The sequence below is a fragment of the Macaca fascicularis genome, chromosome 12 (genome assembly GCF_037993035.2).
Source record: "Macaca fascicularis isolate 582-1 chromosome 12, T2T-MFA8v1.1".
NCBI lineage: Eukaryota > Metazoa > Chordata > Mammalia > Primates > Cercopithecidae > Macaca > Macaca fascicularis.
This window is the reverse complement of record NC_088386.1, coordinates 90,244,924-90,259,872: the sequence shown is the minus strand read 5'-3', so window position 1 is coordinate 90,259,872 and position 14,949 is coordinate 90,244,924. Positions and strand designations below refer to the sequence as shown.

The 14,949-nt window shown below is 36.3% G+C and overlaps 1 long non-coding RNA gene across 1 annotated transcript in view; it reads right to left on the bottom strand.

The window, feature by feature from the left end:
• Positions 1–288: 288 nt before the first annotated feature.
• The window catches only part of LOC135966585 (uncharacterized), a 275,133-nt gene continuing 260,472 nt past the window's right edge, over positions 289–14,949 (bottom strand). The window contains exon 5 of the long non-coding RNA XR_010580009.2: positions 289–526. This is a non-coding gene — a long non-coding RNA (uncharacterized lncRNA). The remainder of the gene's footprint in view (positions 527–14,949) is intronic.

Below are 14,949 nucleotides of genomic sequence, written 5' to 3'. Positions count from 1 at the left end.
TTTATGTAAGACTTTTTAAAGCTGAGCCAAACCATGGGTTTGTATCCTCAAATACCTGTGAGTTGTTTGATCCTTTTCTCTTAAGTTCCCAAAATAAACTTGGAGCTCCTGGACCTGTTAGAAAGTGACATTCTTTACTGAACACAGGTCAGGAACCCTGTAAGGGGGCTGTGTAGATAAGGTATGAGGCCAGTCTTCCCCAAGGGGCTTTTATTGGCTCTACAAGTCAAACTTTATTCTTTAAAGGGAAACATATTCTTCGAGTCAAGATCTTGGTAAAACAACCAGTTTTTTTGTTTTGTTTTGTTTTGGTTTGGTTTTACAATTATGTCCTTCTGCAAAAGAAAAATAGATTTTTATTACACTGATGCAAATAACTATATTGCCACATGTTAAGAATACTCACAGTTTCCAAATTCTAGAGGAACCAGGCAGAGAGAAACAAAGAAGCTCCAAATTTTGTTCACAGGAGTATACTCTATTTAATTATTAAAGACTTAAATAGTTCAAAGTAGTTTCCTTGACTCTGAAAAACAAAACAAGGATCAGCAATATTTCAAGCAAAAGTCAAGATGGTTGCTTTAGCTTTCTGATTTTAGTCAAAACTCTTGTTTTGCTTGGTCTTTATGAACACTTTAGCTCTTCGTGAGTCTTTTACATTTTTTTCTATTACAAAGCGACAGTCATCTAAACTATTAAAACCCTGCATTTGAGAACACCTGTTAACGTTCTATAGCTTGATTATAAACCATTTTTTGAGAAAGAACAAAGCAAGACAATTGTCTGTCAATGACAATATTTTCAGGGTAGTTGCAATTAAAAACATGACTGACAAAGAAGTTTTGTTATCTTCGTGGTTTACAATAACTTCACATAACAACCTTAATTATGATTGATAGCATATACCCAGGCATTAGAATTTTAGAAATACCATACAATTTTGGAACATGTTAGTATTATTTACCAAAATATAACTTAAAGAAGATTGAACATCATTTTGACAATCCCATGTGACTAAACATGTCAAATAATCCTGTGGATGCTTCAAGGGCCATCTGAACCCTCCAGAAAGCCAGGCATTAGGAAAGACAATTTTGAAACTTGAAGTTTGATTTTGAGAAGGCTGTTAAATGTTAACAGTTTAAAATACTTGATGTCATGAAATAGAATTCCAGATTACCATAAATTATTCATTTTGCCAAAACGACCCAAAAGGCAAAAACTGTTCATTAGTCTTTACTAGTACATGAAAATTCTGCTCAAAGAGAAATTTTACCCTTGCATTAGTTTATTAATGTTAACCCAAGTTTTTAATTAAACCTTATAGACAATTCCATTTAGTTTTAATCAATTTGACCATGAGCTGAAATCTTTATAAACCTTTTATAACCGTTTTGTTAAAGAGCAGGTTTGTATCTTAAGACAATCTTGTTGTGCTTTTATTTCAATGCTCTATTCATGAAAAGACCAAATAATACTCTTTTGAATTTAGTTAATGTTTACACATGGGATTTTTGCCAGATTAATTTTTACAATCTTTATATAACTTGCTTAAACCTTCAGCTTTCTTATCTAATTTAAGACACTAATTTATGACTAGGCACAATTTTACATTTCCAAGCCTTCTCATAATCTTTTACTAGAAAATACACTCCACTGATTTTACACACTTTGCATGTAAATTTATTTTTAGTAGTTTAAATTACGTGTTATGATGGTAACTTTTAGCAAATTTTAACTTTAGTGTGAAACCTGGTACATTGTTTTGATTATGTACTAGGCACAAAGTCTGACTTTTTTTCAGCATAGCGGTTAATTTCATAAGTCCTGAGGCCTTACCAAGTTGTGAAACAGGCACTTTACAACCTTGACACACTTAGCAAACCTAGTATCTTTCTTAAATGATATCACCTGTTTACATTTTGATGACACTTGTATTTTACCAATAATCCTTAAGACTATTTTTATGTCTTAAAGATTAAAGTCATGTGAACTAAAAGGCATTACGGCTTTTATTTTTTCTTTAAAAATATTTTAAGAGCTTATTTTTCTTTATCTCAATAATTAGAGCTCTTTTTATAGACATTACACACAACGCACATATATACACAGACAGGCAAAAGATTCAGCACTTGCAAGATGTTTTATTTGCTACTTTCTTAATTGGATTACTAGCTTCAGGGTAGAGCTTGGAGAAACAGGGCCAGGAAAGCAAGCATTTTTAAGGTCTAATAAGCAGGCACAGCTGAAGACAAACACAGATCCCCAAAATTAAGGGTGCCATTTTATACTGGATCTTGGATCCCTCAAAGGAGGGAGATAATATAAGAGAAGATGGTGGAGTGCTTCTACCATACATTTGATTTCAAGGAAAACCAGAGCCAATCAGCCCATTTTATAACCAGCCCATTCTCCCTCATGGGAGTCTCCTCATCTCTTAATGGGGGTGAGGATGTTTTCGTATCTTTCAGGTGGCCAATAGCATGCTTCTCTGATTCTAATGTGCAAAGGGTTAAGTATCCATCCATCACTACTATTAGCCATCATTCAAAGTATATTTCCTACATGGTTATTACACACGAAAGCTCTCTCCCAATGCAAAGTCATTTGATACCCCCAAAACTCAATGCTGTCAGAGAAAACAATGCAAAACACAATGGGGCCTTGATTTTGAGAGACATGCATTCACTTTTAATTCCTTGGGTTTCATGAGGAAAACGGAGATTTTTTTTCTCAAAACAGGGTATGTGGCACCTCCTCTTTTTTTCCCAAGGAGTTCCAGGCTACCAGAAGTTGTCTTAGGGACGCTCTTGTGTGTGTGAGGAGTGGCAAGACAAAGAAATGGAGAAAAATACTTAAGTTGACTGAAAAGAAAAGAAAAAATGATAACCTTTTTCCAGAAAAACAAGATCCAAGAAGAAAAAAAAAAAGCCTTTTAAATATACCTATAACTTGGATATAATTTTTAATTAAGCTGAGCACTATTTTAAAAAATATATTTTAATCCCTTGTTACTTAACTTTAGCCATGCCAAGCAGTTAAGAGTTTTGGCTTTTGAACGTTACAACAAGCCTTAATTAGGTCATGACTTAGCCACGAGTGTAGGAGGTGTTTTTCAAAGGGACTGTAAGCAGCTTTTGAAAATGCCATTTCAAAACCATGACTGAAACAGTGAAAGACATCCAACCCAACCACCTACATCTTGCTTCCAGTCCCCAAGCTGTCCCTGCCCAGCCCTGGCCATAGGCTGAACAAATGCTGAGAGAAGCTTGGTTTGCAGTTTAGAGTCCAAAACAGAGATGATAGTGGCCCCTTCTAAAGATATATATCTCTCTTTCCCAGGGACCAGACCAAGAAACTAGGCACAAGGTTAGAAACCATAGCTGAGGAATCACGCAGCTGAAGGCTACAAGATTTTTGACCCTCCCTAAACTGCCCTCAAGATCAGTGCTTAAGGTATTTTGTAAATCCTGCCCTTGATGGATCAGCTGACCCCGTCCAGATCACCACCACTGTAAAATGGCACAGACTAAGACAATCTATGGCCACATGGTTACAGGTCATGTTCCCAAAGACATTAAACAAGATGGAGGGCTGTAGTCAAGTTTGTCACTGAACATTTTGTTGAGCTGGCTTGAGCAGCAGGCTTATGGGGTCCTGGGCCTGCATTCTAACCTAAGTTACCTCCCCCCATTTCTTTTTAAAGAACCATAAAGAAAGACAAACAAAGTACATCAGATTGGCTATAGCTTAAGACCAATCTCACAAATCATTTTTCATTAATTAAAACTTCACAGAGAATATAAACAATAATTCTTATTATCCCTTTTAGCAGTTCTCACAGAGAGAAAAGCCAAAAGCTCGACTGGTAAAAAAAAAAAACCTTTTACTCTTTTGCCAGCATGTGAGGCTTCTGGGTTCCTTTCCCCCACGCTCAACTCTAAGCCAAGCATTTTAAGTCTTGGGGAAATTAACTTGTCCCAGGCTGGAATAACATTATAAAAGAAGAGATAGAAGCCATTTTTAACTGTGAAAGAAGGAAGTAAAAATACCATAGAAAAATCTGGGGTTTGGGTGGTAGAACTGAAGCTGACAATGTGGATGGGGGCAGGCAGGGCCAGGGCATCTGGAAGTTGCATTTGAAGGTTTCAATTTAGGGCTGTCAACAGTTTCTGCCTCTATTTCTATTGGGAATTATGATTTTTCTATTTCTTCACTTTCCTTATTTTCTCTTCCTTTTTGACCTACTATAAGAGACATATTGCTCATCTCTGAAATGCCCTGCTTCCTACAGAGTTGCCTGTTTTTCAGCTGCCGTTAGGATTTGGCTTAGGAATGGCATAACATTCCTTCATGAGAGGTTATACACCTAAGTTAAATTGTGGAAAGCTTCTATATACCTATCAGTATTGTCAGAAAATTGGCCTATGTCTCCCTTTATTTGCCTGAGGTCCTGTAATGAGAAGGGAGCTTGAGGTTTGCTGAATAAGGGGGATCCTCATATTATTCCCCTGGAAGTTGCTTCTCTAACTTTGGGGAATCATTCTCTATAGGCCTGCCTGATATGGCTACTAGAAGAGCTAGGTTGATTTTGCAATGCTTGCAAAGGTCTAGTAAGAAGGCCAGGCCCTTGTGAAAAAGAGAATGAACTGCTTTTTCTTCAAAGTCTCAGGGTCAAAGGAGTCCTTGTGCTTCAGGAGGCACTCCAGAGGGGTGCAAACTGAAGATGGTCTGTTACCCATTTAGAAAGAGAAGCAAGAAAAAGGAGTCCCTGTAGTCTCCTTTCTTTTGGTATGTCCCAGGAGGGGAAAGGAAGACAGTGGGAGTGTTCCCCCTACTGTTTTCTCTCCTTAGTTCCTGGATCCCAGCATCTTGTTAAATGTGCTGCCCATGGTTATGGGCATGACTCTTCAAGCTATGGAACCAGAGAAACTACATGATGAGATTAGTCATGCATAACCAGGCAGCAAGTTCTCCGCCTGTGATTCTACTTTGACTTCCTAGACTTGTGTGATCTATGTGCCTCCCTGAAAAATGGATCTTGGGAAAGACTATTTAATAGTTGTCTTTGGGCAAGGCTCCAGAGGGGGAGGGTACTAGATTTAATTCTGTATCTTGCTATTATGGCCTATGCTAAGGTGTTTCCCCTTACAGAATGTTTCCGGTTAACTTCTGGACTTAAAATCCCCTTACTAAGTAAGTACTGTTTTAATTGGAGACAGAATAGGTGCCTTAAAGGAATATACGGACCTAATGGCAGTTTTCCTGCTGAGGGACAGTATCAGAACTAAAATTTAGTTCTGGAGGACATTTTCCTCCTAATTGTTGAAGGCAGAGGCTTGCCGGTCACAGAAGGGGCATAGAGCCTGTTTTACAGTATTGGGGCACAAAAGGGAGAATTGAGAAGCTGCAGTGTTACAGTAAAGGACTGACAATGAGCCTCATGGAGATGATTTTTATTCCACTAGGTGGCGCTATTGACCTTGAAATGCCATGTGATTTCCAGACCAAGGTCAGAGTGAACTTGACATGCCATGTGCTTTCCAGACCAAGGGCAGAGAGTGATCTGGAAATGCCATGTGCCCTTCAGACCAAGGTCAGAGAGTAACCTTGACATGCTGTATGCTCTCCAGACCAAGGGTGGAGAGTGAGATGCCACTGTGGTGCCCAGGCCTGCTGTTTCTAGAAAATTACAACAGCATTCCTCTGAGCTATATCTCTGGTTACTATGGAATTTCCTGATCTCGCCTAATAAGATTACCCCTGAAGTGGAAAACTCCCATGGCATTCCATATAGAGAAAGGATAGAAGACATGGCAGTTGTGGACAGAAAAGGAGCAAATTATGATAGGAACATTGGAGATCCTGTTGCCAACACCCCATTGGCGGTCAAAGGCTGGGGTCAGTCCAGAAGCCTTTGGATAACATCAAGGGGTAGCCCTGGCCAGAAATCCTCAGTTGCTCCAGGACCTTTTCCAGTCCCACGTGATGGCTAGGTCCTCCATGAAAGGAAACTGGTTCAAACATGGCCAATACACCCAGCAACCTGTGGGTACTGGGGAATTCTCCATGTTCTCCCCAGCAAGCTTGTCCCCCGAGTCTTGTAAGGCTGGCAGCCATGCTAATCATTTTTAAATGGCTGAAGGGGGCCCAGTATTTGGAATTTACTTTGCTTTCATTCCAAAATGGAGGCTGAGAGCCTCAAAATTAAAGGACAGATTTGAGGTTCGCTCCCATTCTTACCACTCCAGTGATTATACCTTCCATTCTGGTTCTGATCCTGAGTGAGCCCACAGATAAAGTGATGTTGTCTGGGGTAAGTATCTGGGGTTCATCATCTCATGTCAAGAAGATTAAGGACACGGACACTTGTGGGTGTGTTAAGGACTGGAAAGTTTAATAGGCAGAAGAAAAGAGAAGTGAGCAGCTCGCTCCCTCTTGAAAGGGAAAAGCCAGCCTGCAGCGAACTGCAGCAGATTTTATAGGCAGGCATGAGGAGGTGGTGTCTATTTTACATAGGGCCCACAGATTGCTTTGACCTGTTGTGACGTTTACATAGCACACAAAGAAGGCTATGTAATCCTTCTTTGTGTAAAGGGTGGTGTAAACCCTGCCCTAATCTTATTTTACAAATGGACTTTTCACTTGTCTTCTCTTTACTGTACGCTTCGCGGGCAAAGAGAAGGGAGCGAGAAATCGCCTTGTTGAGTGTACCTGGCTTTTAGTATAGCTGCCAGCATTCATCTCTGCAAGCTTCCAGCTTGGTTATGTATGCTTGAAGCTCGACTTTTCAGGCTGCATTCTGTTAGAAAAGAAATGGTTTGGGGGCTGCTTTTTATTAAAATAAAAGCCTTACTAAGTACTTCCTTACCCTCACTATCTGCCCAAATAATTTATCTTTAACTCCTATATCAACAGTTTACAAAATGGCTTACATGTTAAAATTATTTTCAATATGATCCATCAGCTCAACATGTTATTTGGACCTATCTAGATGAAAAAGACTAAGAAATGTCATTTTTAAATGTCTTACGTGATAAGAAAAAGAAAAAAAGTAGAAATTATAAATGAAGATGTAAACTATCTATTTCCATATGATGTTATTCTATAATGTAAACTAAAAATAAAACTCTAACCCCCACTGACTGAACAGAACCCATTTTGCCCAAGGGGACCCCAGAAAAAATTTAAAAATGGATTCCCAGCCAAGACAGGAAGGGAGGCTGGACACACACTGTTACATTCCCTCTCTTTTGAAGTTTAGACACAACTGACCAGCATTAATATTGAAATATAGATCATCAAACTAACAAAATAAATTTTTTATGACAATGAAATACCAAATTATAAATATGACCAAAGGCCACGTTAGACAAGGATTAAATCATACACCCCTTCAGGTCACTCTGACGCAGTGAATTGGTTAACAGACCTCCTTACCTTAACTTAAAACATTTCTTTCTGCTGATTCCAAATTTTTAGACAAATCATTACACCTTTAACTGATTACACATTGAAGAATTTCAGAATATACCTATAGCCTGTAAGCACTCACGTCAAGATATCCCACCTTTTTGAGTCAAAGCAAGTTATACCTTCATATTGATTTATGAATTTGCATGTAATTCTTGCCTTCTTAAAATGTATAAAACCACACTTTAATTCTACTGCCTCGGGTATACTTTCTCAGGCCCTCTGGAGACTGTTTCTCCAGTCTTTGGTTACTCATATTGGCTCAGAATAAACCTCTTTGAAGTATTTTAAAAGTCTGATTTTTTTTTCAGTTAACAAAAGAAAAACCTAAAGAAAAAAACAGACCAAAAAAAAAAAACAAACCAAAAACCTATTAGAGCTGATAAATATGTTCAGCAAGGTGGCAGGATAAAAGATGAACATACATAAATGGAATGTATTTTTACAAGCTAGCAATGAATGATCTAAAATTGAAATTAAAAGAATTCCACTTATAGTACTATCAAAAAATAGAACGCATAGGAACAAATTTAACCAAAGACATGGAACACTTGTACATTGACAACTACAAAACATTCTTGAAAGAGACCAATGGAATACTAAACAAATGAAAATATATCACATATACATGGACGGGAAGAAATTGGTCTATAGGCTTAATGCTATTTTTATCAAAAGCTCAACTTTCGTCTTTTGCAGAAATAGACAAGCTAATCCTAAAATTAATATTGAAATAAATGCAAAGGACTTAGAATGCCCAAAGCAGTATTAAAAAAGAACAAATTTGGAAGGCTCACACTTGCAGCTTTAAAAATTTACTGCACAGCTACAGTAAAAAAGACATACTGATAGATGTATAGATCAGTAGAATACAATTGAAAATCCAAAAATTAACCCAAACATCTTTAATTAATTGCTTTCTAACAAGAGTGCTAAAGTCATTCAATGGGAAAAGAGTTGTCTTTTAACAAATGGTGCTGGAACATTTGGATAGCCATATGCAAAAGAATATATTTTTTATTTTCACATCATATACAAAAATGAACTGAAAATTGATCAAAGAACTAGATGTATCAGTTAATACTATAAAACTTAAAGAACAATACAGGATTTCATATTTATGACTTTAGATATAATGCCAAAAGCGCAAGAAAAAATAGAATTCATGAAAATTAGAAGATTTAACTGCAATCCACATTACCTAGAAACACAGAATGGGAGACAGTGTTTTTAGATTATATATCAAATAAGAAATTTGTATCCATTATATATACAATCTTAACAACTCGATAATGTTTTTTAAAAAAGTTTAGACAGAGGATCTGAACAGATATTTCTCCAAAAATATACAAATAGCCAATAAACATATGAAAAGATGCTCAGCATCATTATCCATAAGGAAAATCAAAACCATAATGAGATATAACTAAACACCCACCAGGATGGCAAAAATAAAAAAGACATGATGACAAGGATGTGGAGAATATGGAAACCTCCTTATTGTTGGTGAGAATGAAAAGTGGTGCAGCCACTTTGGAAAACAGTTTGGATATTTCTCAAAATATTAAACATAGAGTTATATGGCCAGCATTTCTACTCTAAGACATACACTGAACTGAAATAGTATGTACAAGAACTTGTACAAAAGTTGGAGACTATTCATGTCTTTATTAACTGATGAAGTGATAAATAAAATGATATATATCCATACAAAGGAATATTATTTGCAATTAAAAGGAATGAAGTTCTGAGACATGTTACAATGGATGAATTTGAAAACGTTAAGTGAAAAAATTTTAAAAAGCCACATATGTTATGATTCCATTTATATGAAATGCCCAGAATAGGCAAATTGATAGACACAGAATGGAGATTAGTTTTTGCCAGTGTCTTAGGTCTGTGTGGGGGACAATGAGGAATGACTGCTAATGTATACAGGGCTTACATTTAGGGTGATGGAAATTTTCTGGAATTAGCTGTGGTAATGTTTGCACTACTTTGTGACTATATTAAAAATCACTGAATTGTATACTTTAAAAAGAATATTTTATAGTATGTGACTTATATCTCAAAAAATAAATACATGAAAAAGTAGACTATATAAAATATATTTTTCATTTTTGTCTTAATTACTTTAATGACTAATAAATTCAGAGATGGGACAGTTGTTATTATAAGAAATATTGGTCTGGGCGTAGTGGCTCACACCTGTAATACCAGCAGTTTGGGAGGCTGATTTGGGAGGTTCACTTGAGCACAGGAGTTCGAGACCAGCCTGGGCAACACAGGGAGCCCTTGTAGTCCCAGCTATTTGGGAGGCAGAGGGAGGGAGCTGCTTGAGCCAGGAGGTCAGGGCTGTAGTGGACTGTGAGTCCATGACTGCACCACTGCACTCCAGCCTGGGCAACAGAGTGAGACCTTGTCTCAAAAAATAAAAAATAAAAAAAAAAAAAGGAAATATTGATCTGGGAATTACATTAGAAATGAATATATTATCTCCATGAGTTGAAGTAACATGGTTATTAGCAGACATTAAAGACAGGACCCGGTGTGACATTGAGCAAGTTATTTAATCCCCACGGAGATAATTTTTTAATATGTAAAATGAAGATGGTAACATGACCAATTTCAAGAATGATGTAATCAGTTAATATAAAATGCAAAAATAAAATATAACATTCCATACCCCAAATTATCAATATATTTCACAATCTGTCAAATATCTAGTTTGTTATCAATAGTGTTAAGATCAAAATCATAAGTATATATAAATGTATGCACTATAGAAAGTATGATTATTATATTTTATATTCTGAAATATTTTATTTTCACAGTAAATTCATTATTTTATGGCTCTTAGCTATTACACATTAAATATATTTTCCAATGATATGAAATAACATTAAAGAAGACAGGAGATATTAATTAATTTATGTTTATAGTTTTTTAATTCCCACAACAAACACAAAACCTAATATATGTCACATGTTCTCACAATTTTTATTTAACTCAATAATGTACTTTTGATCAAGAGAGAGTAACAAAATTTTTTTCTCTATTATTTTCAATAGAAAGGCATACTATTTTAAAATTTAATTTTCAGGTGTAAAAAGTGTTAAGGAATTTGAAAATACCTTGATATATATTAACTTGTTAATGATGTAAAATCTAACTCAATGTTATTGTGAACAGGTACTTGTAAATGCGTTTTCTGCCTTTTCATCATTTTAGTCTTAGTCATTTTATCTGTTTTCCATATGACTATTTATTAATAGCATATTTTGGGGAACTTGCTTTTTAAATGTTTTCTTTTTCAGAAATCAAAGCGTATATCACAAGTTCCAAATTGCTTTAAGTCTTTTGTCAACAGAAAGAACATTCAATTCATAATAGATTAAAGAGAATGAGTTGTTCTCATATTTAGGTGGAGAGTGGTAGTCAAGTGTTTTGCATTCTATTTTTTATCCTTTTTTGCCTCTTTGATTTTTTTTATTTATGTATTTAATTTTTTTATTGACATGTATTTTATATATTTGTGGGGTCTCTGTGGTATTTTTAAAAGTCCATATAATCATTCAACAAGGGTATCTGTTATTTAATATAACCTGGTATTCTATAGCCTTATTTTCACTCATGGCTGGAAAACTTTTCTGTGGCTTTGTCTTTTAATTTGATCACATGCATTGTTCTGAGATCTTGATAATGAAGCTTTAATGTAAAAAATAAATAAATTAAGATAAATATTTTAAGTTTATTTCCATAAAAGAAAGAGTATCTTGTCTAACAATGGGATATTAAGTTATTATTAGTAATCTCAAAATACACTTCAACCTGAACTACAAAAATCAATACATTCTGAAGAGATTAATAGACATATATGAAAGAGCATATCAATGTACACACTCAATAAAGAGCAAAATAGGCTATATTATTTCAATAACATTAAGAAAAAGTAAGCAGTAATACTTGAATCTTACTAATGATTAAACTAGAATGTTTCTAACATCTGAAGAGGTGCCCTTAGATTATTCTGATCAACCAAATAATAATTATAATGCTAATAATAATAGCATGCTAAACATAATAATAATTGTATACACTTATGTTTTATGTACCAGACATTGTTCTAATGGTTTTACATATTTTGATTTATTTAATATTCATAACGTATCATGACATCTCTAGGAAGTAGGATTGTTATACTCACTTACAAAAGGAAAATTAGCTACAAATAGATTAAGTAATTTGCCTAACCTCTCACAGTTGGTAAACAGCAGAGCTAAAATTAAAACCCAGTTAATTTGTTTCTAGTTCCTACTCTTAATAATATATGAGAGATACATTTTAAAATCATATTCTTTTTTTTTTTGAGACGGAGTCTCGCTCTGTCGCCCAGGCTGGAGTGCAGTGGCCGGATCTCAGCTCACTGCAAGCTCCGCCTCCCGGGTTCACGCCATTCTACGGCCTCAGCCTCCAGAGTAGCTGGGACTACAGGCGCCCGCCACCTCGCCCGGCTAGTTTTTTGTATTTCTTTAGTAGAGACGGGGTTTCACCGTGTTCGCCAGGATGGTCTTGATCTCCTGACCTCGTGATCCGCCCGTCTCGGCCTCCCAAAGTGCTGGGATTACAGGCTTGAGCCACCGCGCCCGGCCTAAAATCATATTCTTTACCACTGGCCTTTCTTTCTTGTTTATACTAAATTATTTCATGTACAATGCTTAGCTTTGCTAGGAGAAAGAACTATCACAAGCCAGTGTAGGTTAAGATTTCAACAGGGAATTACTTTAATATCTTACCTTTATTTGAGGATGCATAATTTCAGCAAAAACTACTTTAATTTATCTCTGATAAACTCTAATGTTTGAGAACTCTTTTCTGATTCAAAACAGAGATGTGTGTGTGTGCATACTTACACGGGGTGTGCCAAGATTCAGAAGAAGAATGAAAGGCTTAATGATAATATTGGCATTTATGCTGAGTTTTATATCAGGAATACTAGCTAATTCTTGCACAGGAGGCTGGGATGCCCCGAAGATGTGCAAATTGTGACAGTCTCTTGGTGTTACAATAAGAAAAAGTAATGTGAGAATGTGAAGGGGTGGCAACCCTGATTATCATGGACTGAATTTTTGAGTTCCCCCAAAATTCATATATTAAAATACTAGTGTTTAATATGACTATATTTGGAGACAGGGCCTATAAGGAAGTAATTAAGGTTAAATAAGGTCAGAAGGGTGAGGCCCTAATACAATAGAATTGGTGTTCTTCTAAGAGGAAGAGAGATCAAAGCTCTTCCTCTCTGAAGATTCATGCAATGAGGAAAGGCCATGCAAGTACAAAGCGAGAACTGTCCACAAGCCAGAAAGAAAGTCCTCCCCAGAAACCAAAACATCTGGAACATACATCTTGGACTTCTGGCCTCCAGAACAGTGAGTAAATACATTTCTGTTGTTTAAGCCACCAGGTCTGTGGTATTGTGTTACCTAGCAAACTAGTACAGATTTAGGTACCAAAAGTGGGATGCAATAACAATCTGCCATAACAAATACCTAGAAGTGTGAAAGCAGCTCTGGAATTGGGTGATGGGTTGAAAGAGTTTTGAGGTGCATGCTAGAAATAGCCTAGTTTTTAAAAAACAGATTACTGTTAGAAATATAGACCTTAACGGTGATTCTGGTGAGGACTCAGGAAGAAAAGAGGGGAATTATAAAGAAAATCTTTATCATCTTAGAGAATACCTATATCCTTATGAATAGAATGTTGGTATAAATATGAATATGAAAGCTGATTCTTGTGAAGTCTTACAAAAATGAGGAACAGGTTACTAAAGACTGATAAATAGATGATCCTTTTTAGAAAGTGGCAAAGAACTTTGTTAAACTGTGTTCTAGTGTTTAATGGAAAGTGAACTTGTGAGTGAAAAAACTGTTTAGCAGAGAAGATTCCTAAGCAAAGCATTGAAGGTGTGACTTGAGTCCTCCTAATTGTTTACAGTAAAATGTGAGAGAAGAAAGATGGGTTGATGAAGAAATTGTTAAGGAAAAATGAACCAGAATTTAAGATTTGGAAAATTCACAGCCTATCCATATTGTAAAAAATGAAGAAGCACGTTTGGAGAGAGCACCAAGGGCATGGCTGAACAACCATTTGATAAGGCAGTTAGTATGGATGTGATCTATGGATTTAATCAGCCATCTCAGGATAAATTAGGAGTAAAGGGATGGTACTAGCAGAAACACTGCCAGCTAAGACTAAAGGAAACCGAAAAATTAGAATGGAATGAAGGATGACTACAAGTGTCTTCTCCATTAAGAAAAGGGAAGAATGGCCCTGTAGCTATTCAGAGATCATCAAGGCTGCCCCTCCCACCGCAGGCTGGAGAAAATGGGTATGGGAAGTGTGAGTTTGAAGGGATGGGATAGGAGTAGGGAAAAAGGATGCTTCCTTCTAGATTTCAGCAGGCTAGTCACTCCTCACCATAGAGAACAATGCGGACGTGGGAGCTGGGATATCCTACCAAGCTGAAAAAGTAAAAGCATCCCACAAAGCCACAAGAGTAATATTGCCATCCCAGTGGACTTGGATAGTAGAGCATTAAACAAACGAGGATTATTCTTGAGCTTAATGTCTAATGGAATTTGCCTTGCTTGGTTTCGGGCTTTCTTGTGATGAATCACCATTTCTTTTCTGATTTCTCCCTTTTGGAATGGAAATATTTATCTATTCTAGGCATTTCCAACCACTGTAATTTGGAAGCATATAACTTTTCTGGTTTCACAGGTTCACAGCTGAGATGAATTTTCCCTCAATTTAGATTATGTTTAGATGAGACTTTGGACTTCAAAATTTAGACTTGATGATGGAATAAGTTATAACTTTGGGGGCTGTGTTAGAGTAAGCATATTTTAAATGAGAAAAAGATATAATTTTGGGGTAGGTTGTGGAGAAGGACAGACTGCTGTAGACTGAATCTTTGTGTCCTCCCCTGAAAATTCATGTGTTAAAGTCTAAAGCCCCCAGTATGACTCTGCTTAAGGATAGGGCCTCTAAGGAGGTAGTTAAGGTTAAATGAGGTCATAAAGGTAGAGTCCTAATCCAATAGAATTGGTGTCCTTATAAAAGGAAGGAAAATCAGATCTCTGGCTTGCTCCACAAGCAGATATGGAGAAAAATCCACGTGAGGACATAGCAAGAAGACAGCCATTTACAAGTCAGGAAGGGAGACCTCATCAGAAAGCAAACTGCCCTGAATCTTGATCTTGGGCTTCTAGCCTACAAACTGTGACACAATAAGTTTCTGTTGTTTAAGCCATCAGTCTGTGACATTTTTTATGTTGTTTGTCCCTAGCTGCAAACCATTCACACTTTGAATTGAGATTCTGAACGTGTAAAATATATGTAAAATAAATTGTATCACTCTTAATTAGACTGAAGTTCAGCGGAAAATCTTAATCCTTACTATTATATTAAAATAGT